We start from the raw sequence: 18,100 nt of genomic DNA, 5'->3' as shown, positions 1-18,100 counted from the left end.
AGAAGCCATATTTTTTTATAATATTTATCATAATTTGTTTAGTTTCTTAGATGTATCTGCCGGTCCTTATAACATTATAGGGACTGGTAGGAAATTATATGGACCGCCTTGCTTTCAAATTAAGAACGTAACATCATAATTTAAGAAGTTTCTATGTTTTTTTCTCTCTTTTTTTCCACAATGATGATTAATAGTAAACTACATTAGTTTGTGATACTTCAGGGTATATGGCAACATATATGGACAGGTTAGTCCTCCGCGATGGATTTCAGTAATTCTTTAGTCTATATGAATTTTGTTGGAGGCAACCAACAAGTCAATTTATAACTCTTTTAATTGATTAAATGAGGGTACACACACCCCCTTTTTCATATGCAGGATTCTGCCAGTTTTTTAAGCGTTCGTAGTTCTTTCGCCTGAGAGTACTAGATGCAAAAACTAAAAAAAAAGGGGGGGTTACATCCGTTAAATATTTTAAAAAAAAAAGAATACTAACGAACAAGAATTTTTAAAGTAGTCCAAAAACCCTTCTGTACAACTTTTTTACCACTGGCTTGATCAATATGAATGCATCACATCTAAAATGATGAACATTTTACATTATGAAGCTAGCCGAGGGGCAATGGAATTAAGTACCAGTCCATATAAAATTCAGACTGTCCCTATTAAAGTGATTCATGAAGAGATACCCACCAATCTAAGAATGCTTTTTCAATCTACAGATGCTATATTTCTAAGAAACAGTTGTACTTTCCATATTCGGATCTGCACTTTTAAGAAAATCATATATTTACATGCATCTCCCACTAAAATCAACCAAATCGAACAAAATCATAAACGATAACTCTTCAAAAGTGCAACACCGAAATGAAAAACAGAGACTGATTATGTGGTCTATGACCGTTTCTGAACATGAAATAAAAGTGAATTTGGTGGGTTTTTGACATGCATGAATCACCCCCTGTCTGCTTTTCGCAAAGACTGATACTTGAAGGCAATTTAGTAATTGGCTGGGGAAGAATCGTGATTTTTTTTGTCTCTAACAAATTCAGTGACAATTTTTTTTTAGAAAATCATTTGGTAATATTAAAAATGTGACTGATTTTCTAATATTACAATTCAGTTTGTAATATTATAAAATGTGTAATATCAGAAAACACTTTTTTTAATATTAAAAATTCAATTGAATTTCTAATATTAAAAAAAAAATTTTAATAAAAGGATAAATGAATTTTTAATATTACAAAATGAATTTCTAAAAAAATCTTTTCTTATATTAAAAAAATGATTTTGTAATATTACAAATTCATTTTCTAATATTACAAAATATTGACTTCTGTCCACTTTGGCTTGCCATAGGATGGTGCTGGTTCGTGGCTACTTGCCATGGAAAGCACGAGGTGGTTCTTTATACCATTAAACTGGCTTTACTTTAAACTTCCTTCCCAAAAGTAAATTTAATGGTTTGATCATTCTAATAACACTTATATGTCGAGATCGATATTTGTATTAACAAAGTATGTACACCCTCACCAACGGACTAATCCCTTTTGGATTCGGCACTGGAGACATTTGTTGTTTTTTACCACCACTGAATCCCTTAGAATGCCCTATATGTAAAAAATATCTCCAGCGCCGAATGCTAAAAGGTATTAGTCAACGGACACGTACAGCGAACATAAAACTTACTGCACCTCCAGTCTTACGAAGCCATAACTCGGGGAAACAGCAACTATAGACAATTGCACACCAACCGAGACATCTACAAATTATCGTTCTTTCCAGAACCGTGAAGGACTAGATCAGCCTTCCAGACAGTGTCAGACATGCCAGTACCATCGAGGCATTCAAGGGGCAGCTGACAACACCATAGCTGCCTCCCACCAGCCATAGACAGCAAGAGGCCACGTTTTTAACCTGTACATAATTTTTGTCCCGGGTGCTACATTGAATTTACACTCTAAATGAGAATGAGAAGAAGACATTCACGATGACTTAAGTTGAAAATCAACAAACTTAATATATGGATTAGAATGCAACTTATGTAGTTTAATATATGTCGGAGAAACACAAGAACGATTAAATAAAAGAATGTGCGGTCATCGTTCGGGAATTAACACCACCAAATTCCCGACAGTTTATCAACACTTTAATCAACAAGATCATTCAATGCTCTCCATGAAAGTTCGTATTTTAGAAAAAAAATTACCATCATACGAACAGTCCCTATCTAAGTAAAAACTATCGTAGGGAAAGAGAGGAGTACTGGATACGGCAATACCTTACGGATGCAATGGCAACATCAAAAGTATAGGAAACCTTTCAAGCCAATATAACATTAGCATGAATGTGATGAATTTATTTAACAAAAATCCAAGACGGGAAAGGAGTCATGGCCATCGCCACTATACGTCACCTAAGTTACATAATGTTTCCATAGATGGTCTCCTTCCTTTCATACAAAAACCTTTTGGACTTCATCACATTAGAACCAAACTTTATTCTATACCCCTCACTCTACTACACTCCCTTTACAAAACAAGTCTTGACACTCCTGTTTCTGTCACCACCTCATCATTATACAGACTTGTTGCAATCATTTTGGATATTGGTTTCCTTAGACTCTTTAAACCAGTTTGTGTGAAAAGTCAAGATGAAGAAAAACGATCATTTCTTCAACTACCGTTTGTCAACAAAGGTATAGATGCAATTAATTTGGCTAACATCCTCCATCACAAAAACGTTACCAACAAAATTCCCCCATATTTCAAAGACAAATCCATACCAATTACTTCATATTCCTATACTTCACCCATTGTATCCAAAATTTTCAATTATAAAAGGCTATTGCAGAGCCTCGAGGTTGAGGACTTCAAGGCTAAACCACCTGACTGTTCTTGCAAAACCTCTCAATTCAAGTATGGTCCTTCTGGTCACGTCGTTACGGGAGATTTAACCATTATCGAAAACGAATCTCTACGTAATATCCTTTCTAAAGGTCCCAAGTACCGTGAACCACGCTCCATAAATTGGTATTATAACTTTAAAGTTCTTATGGATGCCGTCGAGGACTATGCAAGAAAATGGATAGAATGAGAACAAGAAGACATTGATTCTCTATCAGAGTGGTTAAAGGCCGTGAGGTCTTTAATTTTGAAACGAATGAAAGTTTTAAGTAGGTCAATGAGTGCCAAGGCTACATCAGTTTTCAAAGACCCCGATGTAGCAACAACTTTGTCTACTATACATGACAAATATGTTGTCGTACCAGCAGACAAAGCCCAAAACAACATTGTTTTTGTCTGCAAAACGTTTTAATCCAATGTTTATTATCAGAGATAGACGTAGAACATAATAGCAGTGATACGACCTATACTGCTACCACTCTCTCCAAGAAAGAGATTGTGGAAAATCATAAATCTGTGCTATCCTCTTTTGGTCTCTACCAAGGACGATGGTTGTGATTTACCGTCTATGTACTGGATTCCTAAACTTCACAAGAATCCATACAAACAACGATTCATAGCTGGATCTGCAAAATGTACCACCAAATCTCTTTCAAAACTTTTAACTTCTATACTCACAACTGTCAAAGAGGGTCTGCAGTCCTACCACAACACTTGTTACTCCCGTAGTGGTATGAATTCAATGTGGATTCTGAAAAAAATTCAAAAGATCTTTTGGAGACAATCAGTTCAAGACTATTATCTGAATATAATAGCATTAAAATCTATTATTTTTCAACACTGTATACTTCTATTCCCCATACTCAGTTAAAATCCCGACTTAAAAACATTATACATCGTCGTTTTTCAAAAAAAGATGGTACACCTAGATACAAATATGTAGTTCTTGGTAGAGATTCCTCATACTTTGTAAGAAATAATTCCAAATCATCTTCCAAATATACAGAGGAAGATGTTTACAAAATGCTGGAATTTTTAATCGACAACATATTTGTCCAGTGTGGTAGACGTGTTTTTCAACAAACGGTCGGTATTCCAATGGGAACAAATTGTGCTCCTTTACTTGCTGACCTACTTCTTCACTCTTATGAGGCTGACTTTATAGCTGATTTGATCAGAAAGAAAGAATATCGTTTGGCTAAATCCTTCAATCTCATTTTCCGCATATCTTGACCTACAATTAGCAATCGATGGTAAGGGAAAACTATTGACCAAACTTTACGACACACGTGATGACTTTTCATTCAGAATTGTAAACTTCCCTTTCATCTGTGGTAACATCCCTTCGGCTCCTGCGTATGGAGTGTTCATATCACAACTCGTACGTTATGCCAGAGCTTGCCGAAACTACGCAGACTTTTTGTATCGCGCTAGAACTCTAACAAATAGGCTTCTAGAACAGGGTTATGTTGCTACAAGATTGAAGTCATCACTACATAAGTTTTATGGTCGTCATCATGAACTCGTGGATCGTTATGATGTATCCATCAGCACCATGAAAACAGATTTATTCAACGGGTCATTGTTCACCTTTCCTCGTTTGTCTACCCCGGACTTGACTTCTTATGAGCAACTCGGCGGGTGTTTCTAGAAAAGCAGAGGACGCTTACCCTACCGGTGCACCTGGTCCATGCTCCTAATTTTAGTGGAGTCCGAGTTGCTCATTTACCTTTGTTACTTTGTATGTATGATTTTAGTTACTTTATGTTCTTTGTTGTGTATGTCTGTTTTCCATGTCTGGTCTTTGTCCCTGGATTACATTCTTTTGATTACCGCTATAACCTTGGTTCCCTTGATTACTCTTTCAATACATACATACATATACATACGTTTATCTTGGTTAATGCTTTTTTAATATTTATCGCTGTATACATCTAAAGATTTATTGCAAGCACATATATGTGTATATACAAATGTAGTTACAATTCACAAACATTTTTTTTCTCCGTTCCGTTTCGTTCCGCATTTTATGGGTTAACAGGTTGCTAACCCATAAATGGCGGAATTTAATTATCGATCACAGGTGATATTGTGAGTTACAGTCTGTTAACCCATAGATAACGGGGTTTTGGTTAATTTCGCGTGCCATAAATAGTCACATAGTTAGGGATGACTTAGTACACAGTCATGCCTCAGTGATTGTTTTTCATTTCAACTATTTTAAACAAAAAAGGGAGGATACGTAGCCAGCGCGCCGCGCTTGGATCCGTGTTTGTTTCTACCCTGCTCTGATTCAATCAAATCAATTGGATATAAAATATAATAGCAGATAGTTTTCTTATTTATCAGCAAATATTTTGCAAACACTGGACGTTTATCATCATTATAGCTGGAAGCTAAAAGCTAAGTAAATTATCCATTTTCCTTATTATTCAATCGATCTACAAGACATATACAAGTAACACATAAAGTTACGTTTCTCTAAAATTATCTTTGAAGATACATTATCATATCCACAATTATAAAAAAAAAAGTCATGCACATAATCATTATTTACTTCGCAAAATGTTATTTTGGACCTTTCTTGCACTTTGGAATCCTCTCACTTTCCAAATTGTCTCCTTTTCTTTTTCTCCCTTTCGTTATTTTGTCTGTTCCCATGACGTATTTTTCGTACGCATTTTTCAATCTAATTTGGTCAACGCCTTTCAAGTCTTGATAACCTACAAAAGGAGGAGGATCCTTAATCTCTCCTTCCAGTTGTTTTCTGAAGTAGCACTTCTCGAAAAAGCATTTGAAATGAAACCATGTAGTACCCCATTGATCGAGGTCGGGTGTATATCCAAGTTTTAGCGAATTTTTCTGCACATTCTTATTCTTAGGACATGCTCTACAAAGACCTTTATCAGATTTTGCATATTCACACTTGAACGACATTTGCTCCTCTTCCGCCATTTTAATTCAATATTTTGATACGTCAGTATATTTGAGCTGTGTAATATACACGGTTCTAGATTTAAGCACCGTCTTTGGCACCACAGGTAGATACTTCAGGGAAAACAAATCAATCTACTCGGAAATCCTCTTACTCTGTTAAATTCAATTTACATGACATTCACCTACAACTTATCCTGCACAGGTAACCATCGGACAGTATAAATAAAAAGAAACTCTGATATCTAAATATAGGTCCACAGCAGTGAATTCAGAAATGTCAACTTCGAAATATTATCAAAGAGACATAACTGCACTTTAAAATTTAATTTGCAATACAGTTCAGCAAATTATAGTCCAAAAAATATTAAATGGAAATGTAAATGAACGCTTATAAATTAATGTGCAAATTAGTGTAGTATTCAACAAGGTTTTTATAGTCTGTATTTAACTCCTGACACGAATTACAAACATGTTACATCTGACTTAACATTTTTCCTTCATGAGAAGACATACACATACACATATATATATGTGTGTGTGTGTGTGTTATTGCATTTATTTATCTTTTTTGCAATAATTTCAATTTTTGTTCCATAATTTTGCCATAAAAATATATCTATATCAAATTAAAAATATAAAAAATATTCAAATATGTACCCTACATGCAGCCAAATAAGATAAACATGTTCTATTCTGATTTACAGCAAACACACTAATCAATTATAAATTAAAACACACTCATACTTACAGTAATTTTAATGTTCTTTCTTCGTAATCTTCCTTAAACTCTTCCATGGTCATATCATATTTTCCTAATTTACTATGTTCTCTTTCGTTTTTTTTTTCGCTATTCCAGTAGACGAACTGAAATTGATAATATGATTTAACGTTTTGGTAGCATAACATTTTCAAAGCAAATAACATCAAATATAATTATACTACAACAAGAAAATATGAAATAATCATTAGATGTATAAAGGTGGTTCTTTATACCTTTAAACTGGCTTTACTTTAAACTTCCTTCCCAAAAGTAAATAAAATAAAGGTAATTTTAAAGCATAACGACCATGCCGATTTTTCTTTGTAATAAATGTATGTACTATAGAAGCAAAGAAACTATATGTACAACTCTACAGCAACATAGTCCAAGTAGCTACCTTTGGACCTATTTTGTTAAAATTTAGAGTCAGATGTAACCTTGTTTGTAATTTGTGTCAGGAGTTAAATAATGATATGGTGCTCCTTTTCTAAATTAAAATAATTCCTAATGTCTTTTTTTTTAAAGATTTTCTGCATCAATTCTAGAAGTTTTAATAATTGATCTCTTTCCCTATTCAGTTTTACTATTTAACCACTCTATTGTTTTATTATTTTTCAATAAAAGCTTGGCATTATGGGTAGTTGTGTTGATATTTGGGGAAATAACTTTATGGCGATCAAGCTGGCCCATTGATCTTTCTAAAGCAATATTTGAAGAAGGACAAGAGGAACTTCCTATCTGTTTTTTCATTCACACTGTAGTATTTTCCTTTTGGTAAAAAATCATTGAAAAAACTTTGAGCCTTCATTGAAATTTTATTTGTAACTGCTTTTATTATCTTTAATTCAACATCATCTAAATATTGATCTCAAAACCAAAAATAGACAACTGGTACTCTGGAATATTAAACTTTCTAGCAGGAAAAAGTCTTTATCTCTGGTCCAAAATAAAAGAAGGTTTCAATTATACCTGTTCCAATCGTTGACGAGAAGTATTAAAAAAGGAGACATTTCTAACATCGGTAGAACCTGTGATGCCAAACTGAAATATGGAGTTGTGATGTGAATGTTGATTATGGTAAGTGCAAATAGAATTGATGAGATAGTTGTATTTTCTAATAGTTGAACAATAGATGATTTCATGAAATTTAGTGATGTTCCTGAAGAGCATAATGTGATGAAAGATTTGATGAAAGTTCTTAAATAAAATGTACCAAACACATTATGAAAAAATACATTAAACGATTTCCTATATAATTCATTATAGGTACATTTTCTATTCCACAATTCCACTAAATATTTTTAAAACTTGTTGGTTCACCAACTTTGTCATTGTATAGAAGCTTAGATATACACCTTAGCAGGTTTCCTGTATAAGATTCACCTTTATTTCTAAAAAGGTTATTTTTTCAAATTTTACTGCCTCCTCCTGTTCAATAAGTTTAACAATATTTTTTGCTTCACTCGCAAATTGAACTAAAGGATGCACAAGGAAGCTAAACGATTTTTTTTCATATTTTAAGGCATGTAACTTGTCTTAATTTCAGTAATTATCATACCATAACACTATGTTGCAAAGGGATATAATTTATACATATTAACCAAAAACAACACTACCAATTAAATTGTATGGCACATGATATGAATTTATTCCTTATTATTGAATTTCCTCACCGCTAAAATGTTAATGATGCTGCTTTTGATATCAGTTTGCATAGATTAGAATGTACTATGAGTAAGGGAGTTAATTAATGTCATAATGTAAAATTCTGTACAAAAATATTTTTGTGTAGGAGAAGAAACTATGAAAATATACAAATTAATTAATGCAGAATTTTCTGCGCTTTGAATGTTTTATAATCCATCTAACACTTGTACTTTTTGCTGTTTTGAATGTAAAGGACACACTGAAGACCTATATGCGATGGGAGAAAATTGATGAATATTTGGTTACAAAATTTTAATTTATTTCAAATTAATAATGTTAAACCATCATGTGCCACCCACCTTTATTAATTAATTTGAAACTTTACTAAATATCTCATACATGTATTGTCTTTACCTAATGTATATTCTCCATCTTCAGTAACAATTTTGTTACCATAAAAATGTCTGCCTTTCTTTATAATCGCATCCTTCATCAGTGTGATATCTTTATTATCATTGATGACTTCTTCCAAATGTTTATTGCATATTGACCGACCTTCCCTAACCATGTTATGAATTGTTGAAATTGATGGCAGTTGTAGAATTTCTTCATCAGTAAAAATTTTAATGATACTGACTAGATGTTTTGAATAGGAACATTATTTCCTAAACAGCTAAATACACTTTGCCTCATTTTGTAAGAATAAGGATTACCTCTTTCTGAGTCTATACTTTCAATACATGTACATGTATCATTGTTACCAGTATCTAAAGCACAATTTCTATTCTCTTGTTCCTGTATAAGTTTATTTTGCCAATGTATAATTTCTTTTTTCAATAAATGAATGTCCTGTCTAAAATATTACACTGGGTACTTTTGTCCTCGACATTTGCACACTTATCTTAAATTTTCACAGTCTAGCAGCTTCTTGAATTAACTTTTATATGATTTTTTTCCCTTAAGAAAGATATTTCACTTTTCAAATCGTTAATAAATTTTGTTCTTCTAATAACCTCCTTCTCATTTCCGATTTTAATGTTTTTCTTTTGTACCGTTTTCTTCAAAATACTAATGGTGTTAATATGGGTGTTTATGTATCTGGTCCTATACTTTATGGGAAAATTAAACTCCTCAAGTTAATAGGAAAGTAGTTCATGATTTGTTCCCGCCCTCAACCATCGCACTCTATGTGCCACTCTATTTCATTTTCTTCTCAATACTTGAAGGAATATGATAATTTGATTCAAGCTTTAGAATCTGAAAATAAGCTTGTCTCATGGTTTAAAGTCTCAAAAAATTTATTTAATATAAACGATGATTTTATTATTGGACATGTTAATATACCTCCTGAAAATTCTTTGTGCAGGGCAAAAAATCCCTTTAATGAATTAGAAAAAGAATTTTTGAAATTTTCTCAAAATTACAGCATGTTCTCCTAAATGGAGATTTCAATGGAAGAACTGGTACAGAACGTGATTTTATGGAAATTGTGAATGATAACCATAGTCCTTTTGATAATATAGTAAGAGTAATCAAGGGAACCAAGGTTATAGCGGTAATCAAAAGAATGTATTCCAGGGAGAAAGACCAGACATGGAAAACAGACACACACAACAAAGAACATAAAGTAACTAAAATCATACATACAAAGTAACAAAAGTAAATGAGCAACTCGGACTCCACTAAAAACTCGGAGCATGGACCAGGTGCAACGGTAGGGTAAGCGTCCTCTGTTTTTCTAGAAACACCCGACGAGTTGCTCATAAAAAGTCAAGTCCGGGGTAGACAAACGAGGAAAGGCAAACTATGACCCGTTGAATAAATCAGTTTTCATGGTGCTGATGGATACATCATAACGATCCACTAAACTATGTTACCTCAGTATGATATGTTGCACATTCGAAATAGTATGGACTCTGTAAAAACAAATTATGGAAACCAAGAGTTTTGCAAAAATAATAACTTATTTATTCTAAATGGTAGAGTTAATGGTGACAAAAAAGGAAGTTTTACTTGCAGACAATCAAGTATTGTAGATTATTGTATTTGTTCCGTTGATTTCCTTCCTTATGTTAATACTTTACATGTACTAGATTTCTCATCGTCGTACTCTGATGTCCATTGTCCCATATCTTTATCTCTAAATTTTACACCTGCTTATGACTTTAACAAAGAGGGTACTATAAGTGTTGACTGTAATTATAAGAAAATTTTTAAAAATGGGACAATGATAAAGCAGAGGAATATAAAGCATGCATAGATGTGTCAAAAATAAATGGTATAATTTTGCATTTGAGTCAGATTGATACAGTTGCTTTGACACAAAACGACGTCAACGAATTAGTGTATGGTATTGATAATATTTTGATTGACCCGGCAGAACATTTATTTGGTTCATACTAACCTCAAAATTCTACTGATAAAACGCGACAACCGAAGAAAGTAAGCCTTGGTTTAGTCAAGAGTGTTGGGAAAAGAGAAAAGCTTTCCGTGTAGCTAAGAAACGTCACAAGTTTAATAGATCTTCTTTACATAAGTCTGCTCTGAAGACAAAGGAAAAAGAATATAAGTCTGAAATGAACAAAGCAATGATTACACATCGACGTCGAATGAGAAAAAAGCTTAAAGCACTCAGTTGTAACAATAGGGAACATTGGAATATATTGAACTCAAATCGCACTAGAAATGTTCGGAAATTTTCAACTTTTTCATAGATTTAAATAGCGCCGATGACGACGAGGTTCAAACTCCGAATCCGCATAGCGATGATGTAGATTCAATTTCAGTTGTCAATGATGAGATTTCTGAAAATGAATTTTTAAAATGTGTTAAAAGTTTTAAAAATGGTAAAGCCTGTGGCGATGATTTCATAATTAATGAGTATATTCAAAATACTTGTCATATTACTATGTTTGTTTAGTATTCTATTTAAATCTGGTATAGTACCAGAAAGTTGATTAGTTGGCAATATTATTCCATTTTATAAAAATAAGGGAGACAAATCATATCCAGAAAACTATAGACCCATAACTATTTTAAGCTGTATGGGAAATTATTCACATCTGTTTTGAATTTAAGGCTAAATGCCTTTTTTTAGAAAATTATCTTGTTATTAATGAGAATCAATGTGGCTTCAGATATGGTTATTCAACTATTGACAGCATTTTTACTTAACATTTACTGAATGAATTGCTTCGACAAAAGAAGAAAAAAAAATTTTCTGTGCCTTTATTTATTTTGCCAAGGCTTTTGACACGGTTTGGCGTCCTGATTTATGGATAAAACTGCTTAACTCATCAAGTAATGGTAAGATATTTAATGTTATTGTTAACATGTATAGAAATGTAAAATCTCGTATGTTTAATGGTAGAGAACATTCAGATTATTTTCCCTGTAATATAGGTGTTAGACAAGGAGAAAACTTGTCACCTGCACTATTTTCATTGTATGTAAATGACTTGGAAGATTTTATGTATAGTAAAAACATTATTGGTCTGAAAATTATGTCAGATGAAATAGAAATAGAACTTGATAATTATGTAAAACTTTTCCTGCTATTGGATGCAGGTGACACTGCTATTTTGTCAGAATCAGAAAAAGACTTACAAAATCAACTTGATACATTACATGAATATTGTAATATTTGGAAACTGAAAGTTAATGTCGACAAAAGCAAAATTATTGTATTTTCAAAAGGCAGGTGGCGTAACGATATGAAATTTTGTTATGAAGATCAAGAAATAGAATTAGTTAAGGACTTCACATACTTAGGCGTTTCTTTTTCTAAATCTAGTAGATTTCTCAAAGCAAAAATATAATGCAGAGAAGGCCACCCGTGTAATTACATAACTTATCTATTGACTGTCAGCTAGATATGTTCGATAAAGTTATTAAACCCATATTACTCTATGGGTGTGAGGTGTGAGGTGTGTGTAGGGGGGGGAGGGGGGCAGGGAATAATTCCGTGATAGAGAGAGTTTTTGTAAACTTCTGCTAAATGCAAAGAAATCGACGCCAGATTTCATGATTTATGGGGAGCTAGGGAGATACCCGCTTGATATTTTCATTAAACTAAGAATTGTCAAATATTGGGCAAAACTTATTTCAGGGAAGGAAAATAAACTATCTTTCATTTTATATAGACTTTGTCATAAGAATTTCAAGAAAAATTATATGTGGCTTAGGTATGTGAAATCCATCTTAGATAACTGTGGTTAATCAAATGTATGGAATAACCAATATTTTACTAGTATATCCTGGTTAGTTAACTCATTAAAACTAACACTTACAGATCATTCTGACATTCAAGAGTCGCGGAAAGCTCTAAATTATAGACTTTATAAAAATAGTTTTGAGTTTGAGAATTATTTAAAGATTTTAAGTGATAGAAATTTTATCACTCTTTTTAGATTCCGAACCACAAACATAAGCTGCCTATATAATCTGGCAGATGGTGCCACATTTCTAGAAAAAACAGAAAATGCAATATATGCAACTCTCATGAAATTGGTGATGAATACCACTATATTTTTATATGTATATCTCTTAACGAGGAGAGAAAACTTAATTGGAAATCAAAATTTTCTTTTCGCCCGAACATTTTGAAATTTAATGAGTTAATGAACTGCAGAAATTTATCAGATCTTAATAATCTTTGCAACTTTATACAAGTGATTATCAATAAGATAGAATCTCCAGGGTAATCGCTGATATTGTTATAATTATCACAATATGTTTTTGAACATCATTGTTTTATATAATTTACCTCTGTGCAGCAGTGATAAGCAGTGTGATTTTTAGAGATGCATTTAATGAAATACAGTTAATGCTTTGCAAAGCTAGCTATCTCACCTTTATCACACACTAAGATTTTGTTTTGGATTTCCAATTAATGATGACACTTTACAGACATTATTCTTCATTAGTTCTTACATAATACCGTACAGTACCAAAGAGACTTATATTCAAATAAAAAATAAAATTTACACTATACTTCTGATTACAGTAATTGCTATATACATATGGAGACATGGAAACATGTAACATGTTGAATAAAAATCCATATCAATTATAACTGGCTTTTAAAACAATTGAGAATAAACAAATTTCCGATGCAAATATTTGGTCGTTCCCTCTGTGGGATTCGAACTGCTGTGACCTCTATGGCAACACCGCCTGCACAAAATCCAGCGCCCTAGACCACTCGGCCAGCCAGGCTATATAAAATATAGCTTTCGCTAGCCGGGTCATTCCTCCTCGTAGGATTAATCTAGGGCTGTAACTCAGTACACGGAGGAAACGACCAAAAATTTGCAAATTTGACAGTTCTAACATCGTTGGGAATTTTTCAGACCTTTCTATACGTTTACATATCTTCCCTGTATCACTATGATCCGATGGCTCAGTTTAGCGAATAGAGTCGTCACATTCTGAGACGTTTGTATAATACTGATTTGTTGTGACATGCATCATCAATTTGATCCTCTATCCTACATAATAACATCTAAATGAACTATCCCGTACAACCATACATCGTGTACTGAGTTACAGCCCTAGATTAATCCTACGAGGAGGAATGACCCGGCTAGCGAAAGCTATATTTTATATAGCATAGCTGGCCGAGTGGTCTAGGGCGCTGGATTTTGTGCAGGCGGTGTTGCCATAGTTATCACAGCGGTACGAGTTCGAGTCCCGCGGAGAGAACGACCAAATATTTGCATCGCAAATATGACAGTTCTAACATCGTTAGGAATTTTTCAGACCCTTCTATACGTTTACATATCTTCCCTGTATCAATATAATCCGATGGAGCAGTCGTCACATTCTGAGACGTTTATATATATATATACTTATATAAATTCGCATAAATTAGATGTCTTATATTAAAGTATCTTAGTAAATATATAAGATACCTGATATAAATTAACATAGATTAGATATCGGAAATACTATTTCAGATTGAATTGTTATATAAAATATTTGATGTAGTATCTATGATTTCTAGCATAGAATATATATTTATTACCAAAATCTCTTTATACTTCATATATCTATCACCACGCCCTCTATACACTTTGTATATCTACAGTCGCTGTATGGGATAAACTTCCCACTTACCCCATACCGATTGCCCCATCCCCCATTCCCAATTGCCCCATTGCCCAATACCCCATTCCCCATTGTCCCATGTCCCCCGAAATCACGCGATACAACGTATTTGCAAAATAACATATTTCTGTAAATGGTATGGGTGCAAACAAATTCAATTTCAATGATGGACTAATATTATTGTTTCAAATGTAAAAAAATGTCAACATAAGCATCATATGTGTGGCTGCTATTGATTTAAGTCCAATTTCTCAAAAAAGACATATTTTTGCAGATTTGTGCGAACAATTTTAAAATGTATGTTTTTGCAAAATGTATGTTTGCAAACACTTTTAATACAGCTATTAGTCTAAAATAAATGTAAAGAATGTTAAAATTGTCAATATCAGTACTATGTTGGTGGTTGTAATACATATAATTCAAACCAAATTCTTGTGTGTATATGCTAACACACAATGAACATTTACTTTTAACTTTAAATCACTTCATCATGCATGGCCATCATCTGCACTTCAGTACAAGTTTACTCAGCTCTGATCGAAATACTGTGTGTCAAGTAAGTCCGTGAATACGGCAAAATTTCTAAATTTTGTTTACAGTAGATTCGGAATATATAATATATTAGAAACAATTAAAAGAATGCATAATAATTTACTTTATAAACGAAAAATACATTGAACTAAACTACACCAGTATCTCCCCTGTCTCATCATCAGCCGGACTAGGGTCAAAACAAATGTATATTTTAATAACATTAGGATCGAGTGACGGTTTTATTTAGGTATCATTCGAAAGGGAAATGTCCAAAGATTACATCATTTGTCCATTCTTTCACAAGCAATCAATAGGATGCGATTGTGTCAGGTATTTATAGGCCCTGGGATTTCTCGCCATATTTTGGTACCGAAAGTGAAAGCAATGCAACTCTCTGAATTCAACATCAGTATTTCATGAACGACAAAAATCTAAAGATTCAAATTTTGTTTTCACATGAATAATCTAATTTCTTTCACTTTTTCTCCTTTATATACACGGATCAACTAAATTTAATCAAATTAGCACCTCTTTCTCGAAGTTCCCGATGTAAACAACCGTACGCAATATTCAACGATTATCACGCCCTCTTGTGGAATTATCATTGTCTCCCCTTGGACGAAAGACATTTAGAGTAACGGGCGGAAGTACACAATTGTTCACTGGCTTCCCGGCTGTATATGTGGCTGTGACACATTTATTACTGTCCAATTTCTTAAAAATGACAATTATGCAGATTGTAAGGGTGCGAACAATTTTAATTTCAATTATTTCCAAAATTATTGTTTAAAATGTCGGAAATGGCAATATTAGTATCCGCTTGGTGGTTGCGACACTTATATTTCAGTCAAAAATCTTCAAAATGACATTTTTGCAAAGTGTATGTGTGCAAACACTTTTAATGTACCTATTAATCTAAAATTATTGTAAAAAAATGTTAAAATTGTCTAAATAAGTATTATGTTGATTGTTGAAATACATATATTTTAAACCAAATCCTTGAAAATGAGATATTTTTGCAAATTGAATAAGTGCGAACAATTGAATTACCGTTATGGTCTTATATTATTGTTTAAAATGTTTAAATGGTCAAAAGTAGCATCATATGTTTGGCTGTAACTCATTGATTTCAGTCCGATTACTCAAAAATGACATATTTCTGCAGATTGTAAGGGTGCGATCAATTTAAATTTCAAAAATGGTGCAAAATTATTTTTTAAAATGTCGAAAATGGCAATATTGTTATCCTTTTCGAGGTTGCGACAAATTACATATTTCTGCCAATTGAAATGGAATCAACATTTTATTTTTCTTTGAAAAAGGTCTTGTTATTATTGCTCAATATGTTTAATTTGTCAATATCAAAATATGCGAGTGTCTCCGACACAAAATTATTTCAATCCAAATTTTCAAAAATGTCATAAGTTTAGAAATCGTATAAGCGCGAACAGTTCCAATCTATAATGACAAGAAATTCAATATCCCATACAGGTGCTGTATCACCATATCCTGTTAACACCTGATACATCTATCACCACACTCTCTATACACTTAATATTTTTATCACCACAACTTGTATACACCTTTTATTTCTATTACTAAATCTTCTTTACACCCTGTATATCTATCACCACACCCGCTATACACCTTGTATATCTATCACCATACCTTCTATACACCTTGTATATGTATTACCACACCCTGTATACCGTTTATTAACCACCACACCCACAATACACTTTATATTTCTATCACCACAACTTGTATACATCTAGTATATCTATCACCACACCCTGTATACAGTTTATTTATCTATCACCACAACCTCTATACAGCTTATATATTTATCATAACACCATGTATACACTTTATATATCTATCACCACAGCCTCCATGCACTTAATTTATCTATCACCACACCCTCTACACACCTTGTTTACCTTTCACGACTCCCTGTATACATCTTGTATATCTATCACCACATCCTCTATACTATTCAAATATATATCACCACACCCTATGTACATTTCAAATATCTATCACCACACCCTATATACACTTCAAATATCTATTACCACACTTTCTATACACTTTATATTTCTATCACCACACCTTCTATATCTTTCACCACACTTTCTATACACTTTATATTTCTATCACCACACCTTCTATATCTTTCACCACACCCTCTATACACCTTATATATCTATCACCACACCTTGTAAACACCTTGTATATCTATCACCACAACCTGTAAACACAATGTATATCTATCACCACACCCTGTAAACACAATGTTTATCTATCACAACACCCTGTAAACACCTTGTATATTTATCACCACACCTTGTAAACACAATGTATATCTATCACCACAACCTGTAGCACCTTGTATATCTATCACCACACCTTGTAAACACCTTGTATATCTATCACCACACCCTGTAAACACAATGTATATCTATCACCACACCCTAAACACCTTGTATATCTATCACCACACCTTGTAAACACCTTGTATATCTATCACCACACCTTGTAAACACCTTGTATATCTATCACCACACCCTGTAAACACAATGTATATCTATCACCACACCCTGTAAACACCTTGTATATCTATCACCACACCTTGTAAACACTTGTATATCTATCACCACACCCTGTAAACACAATGTATATCTATAACCACACCCTGTAAACACCTTGTATATCTATCACCACACCTTGTAAACACCTTGTATATCTATCACCACACCCTCAATACACCTTGTATATCTATCACCACACCCTGTAAACACCTTGTATATCTATCACCACACCCTGTAAACACCTTGTATATCTATCACTACACCCTGTAAACACAATGTATATCTATAACCCTTTATACACCTAGCATATCTATTACCACAACCTGTATGCAGCTTATTTATCTATCACCATACCCTGTATATAGTTTGTTTATCTATCACCACTCAATCTATACACCTTATATAGCTATCACCACACCCTCAATACACCTTATATGTTTATTACCAAACCTTCTATACACCTTTTGAAAATAAATTATCACACCTCTTTCTACTTTACATATCTTTCATCACAATATGGATACACTTTATAAATCAATCATCACACCCTTTATATACCTTATATATCTATCTCGTCTGAATATAGCTGCTCGGACGTTAAACCCCAAAAAGCAAAC

This window comes from Perna viridis, chromosome 9 (genome assembly GCF_037379345.1).
Source record: "Perna viridis isolate PV_CMFRI_1.1 ecotype Kerala chromosome 9, ASM3737934v1, whole genome shotgun sequence".
Taxonomy (NCBI): domain Eukaryota; kingdom Metazoa; phylum Mollusca; class Bivalvia; order Mytilida; family Mytilidae; genus Perna; species Perna viridis.
This window is presented reverse-complemented; position numbering follows the sequence as displayed.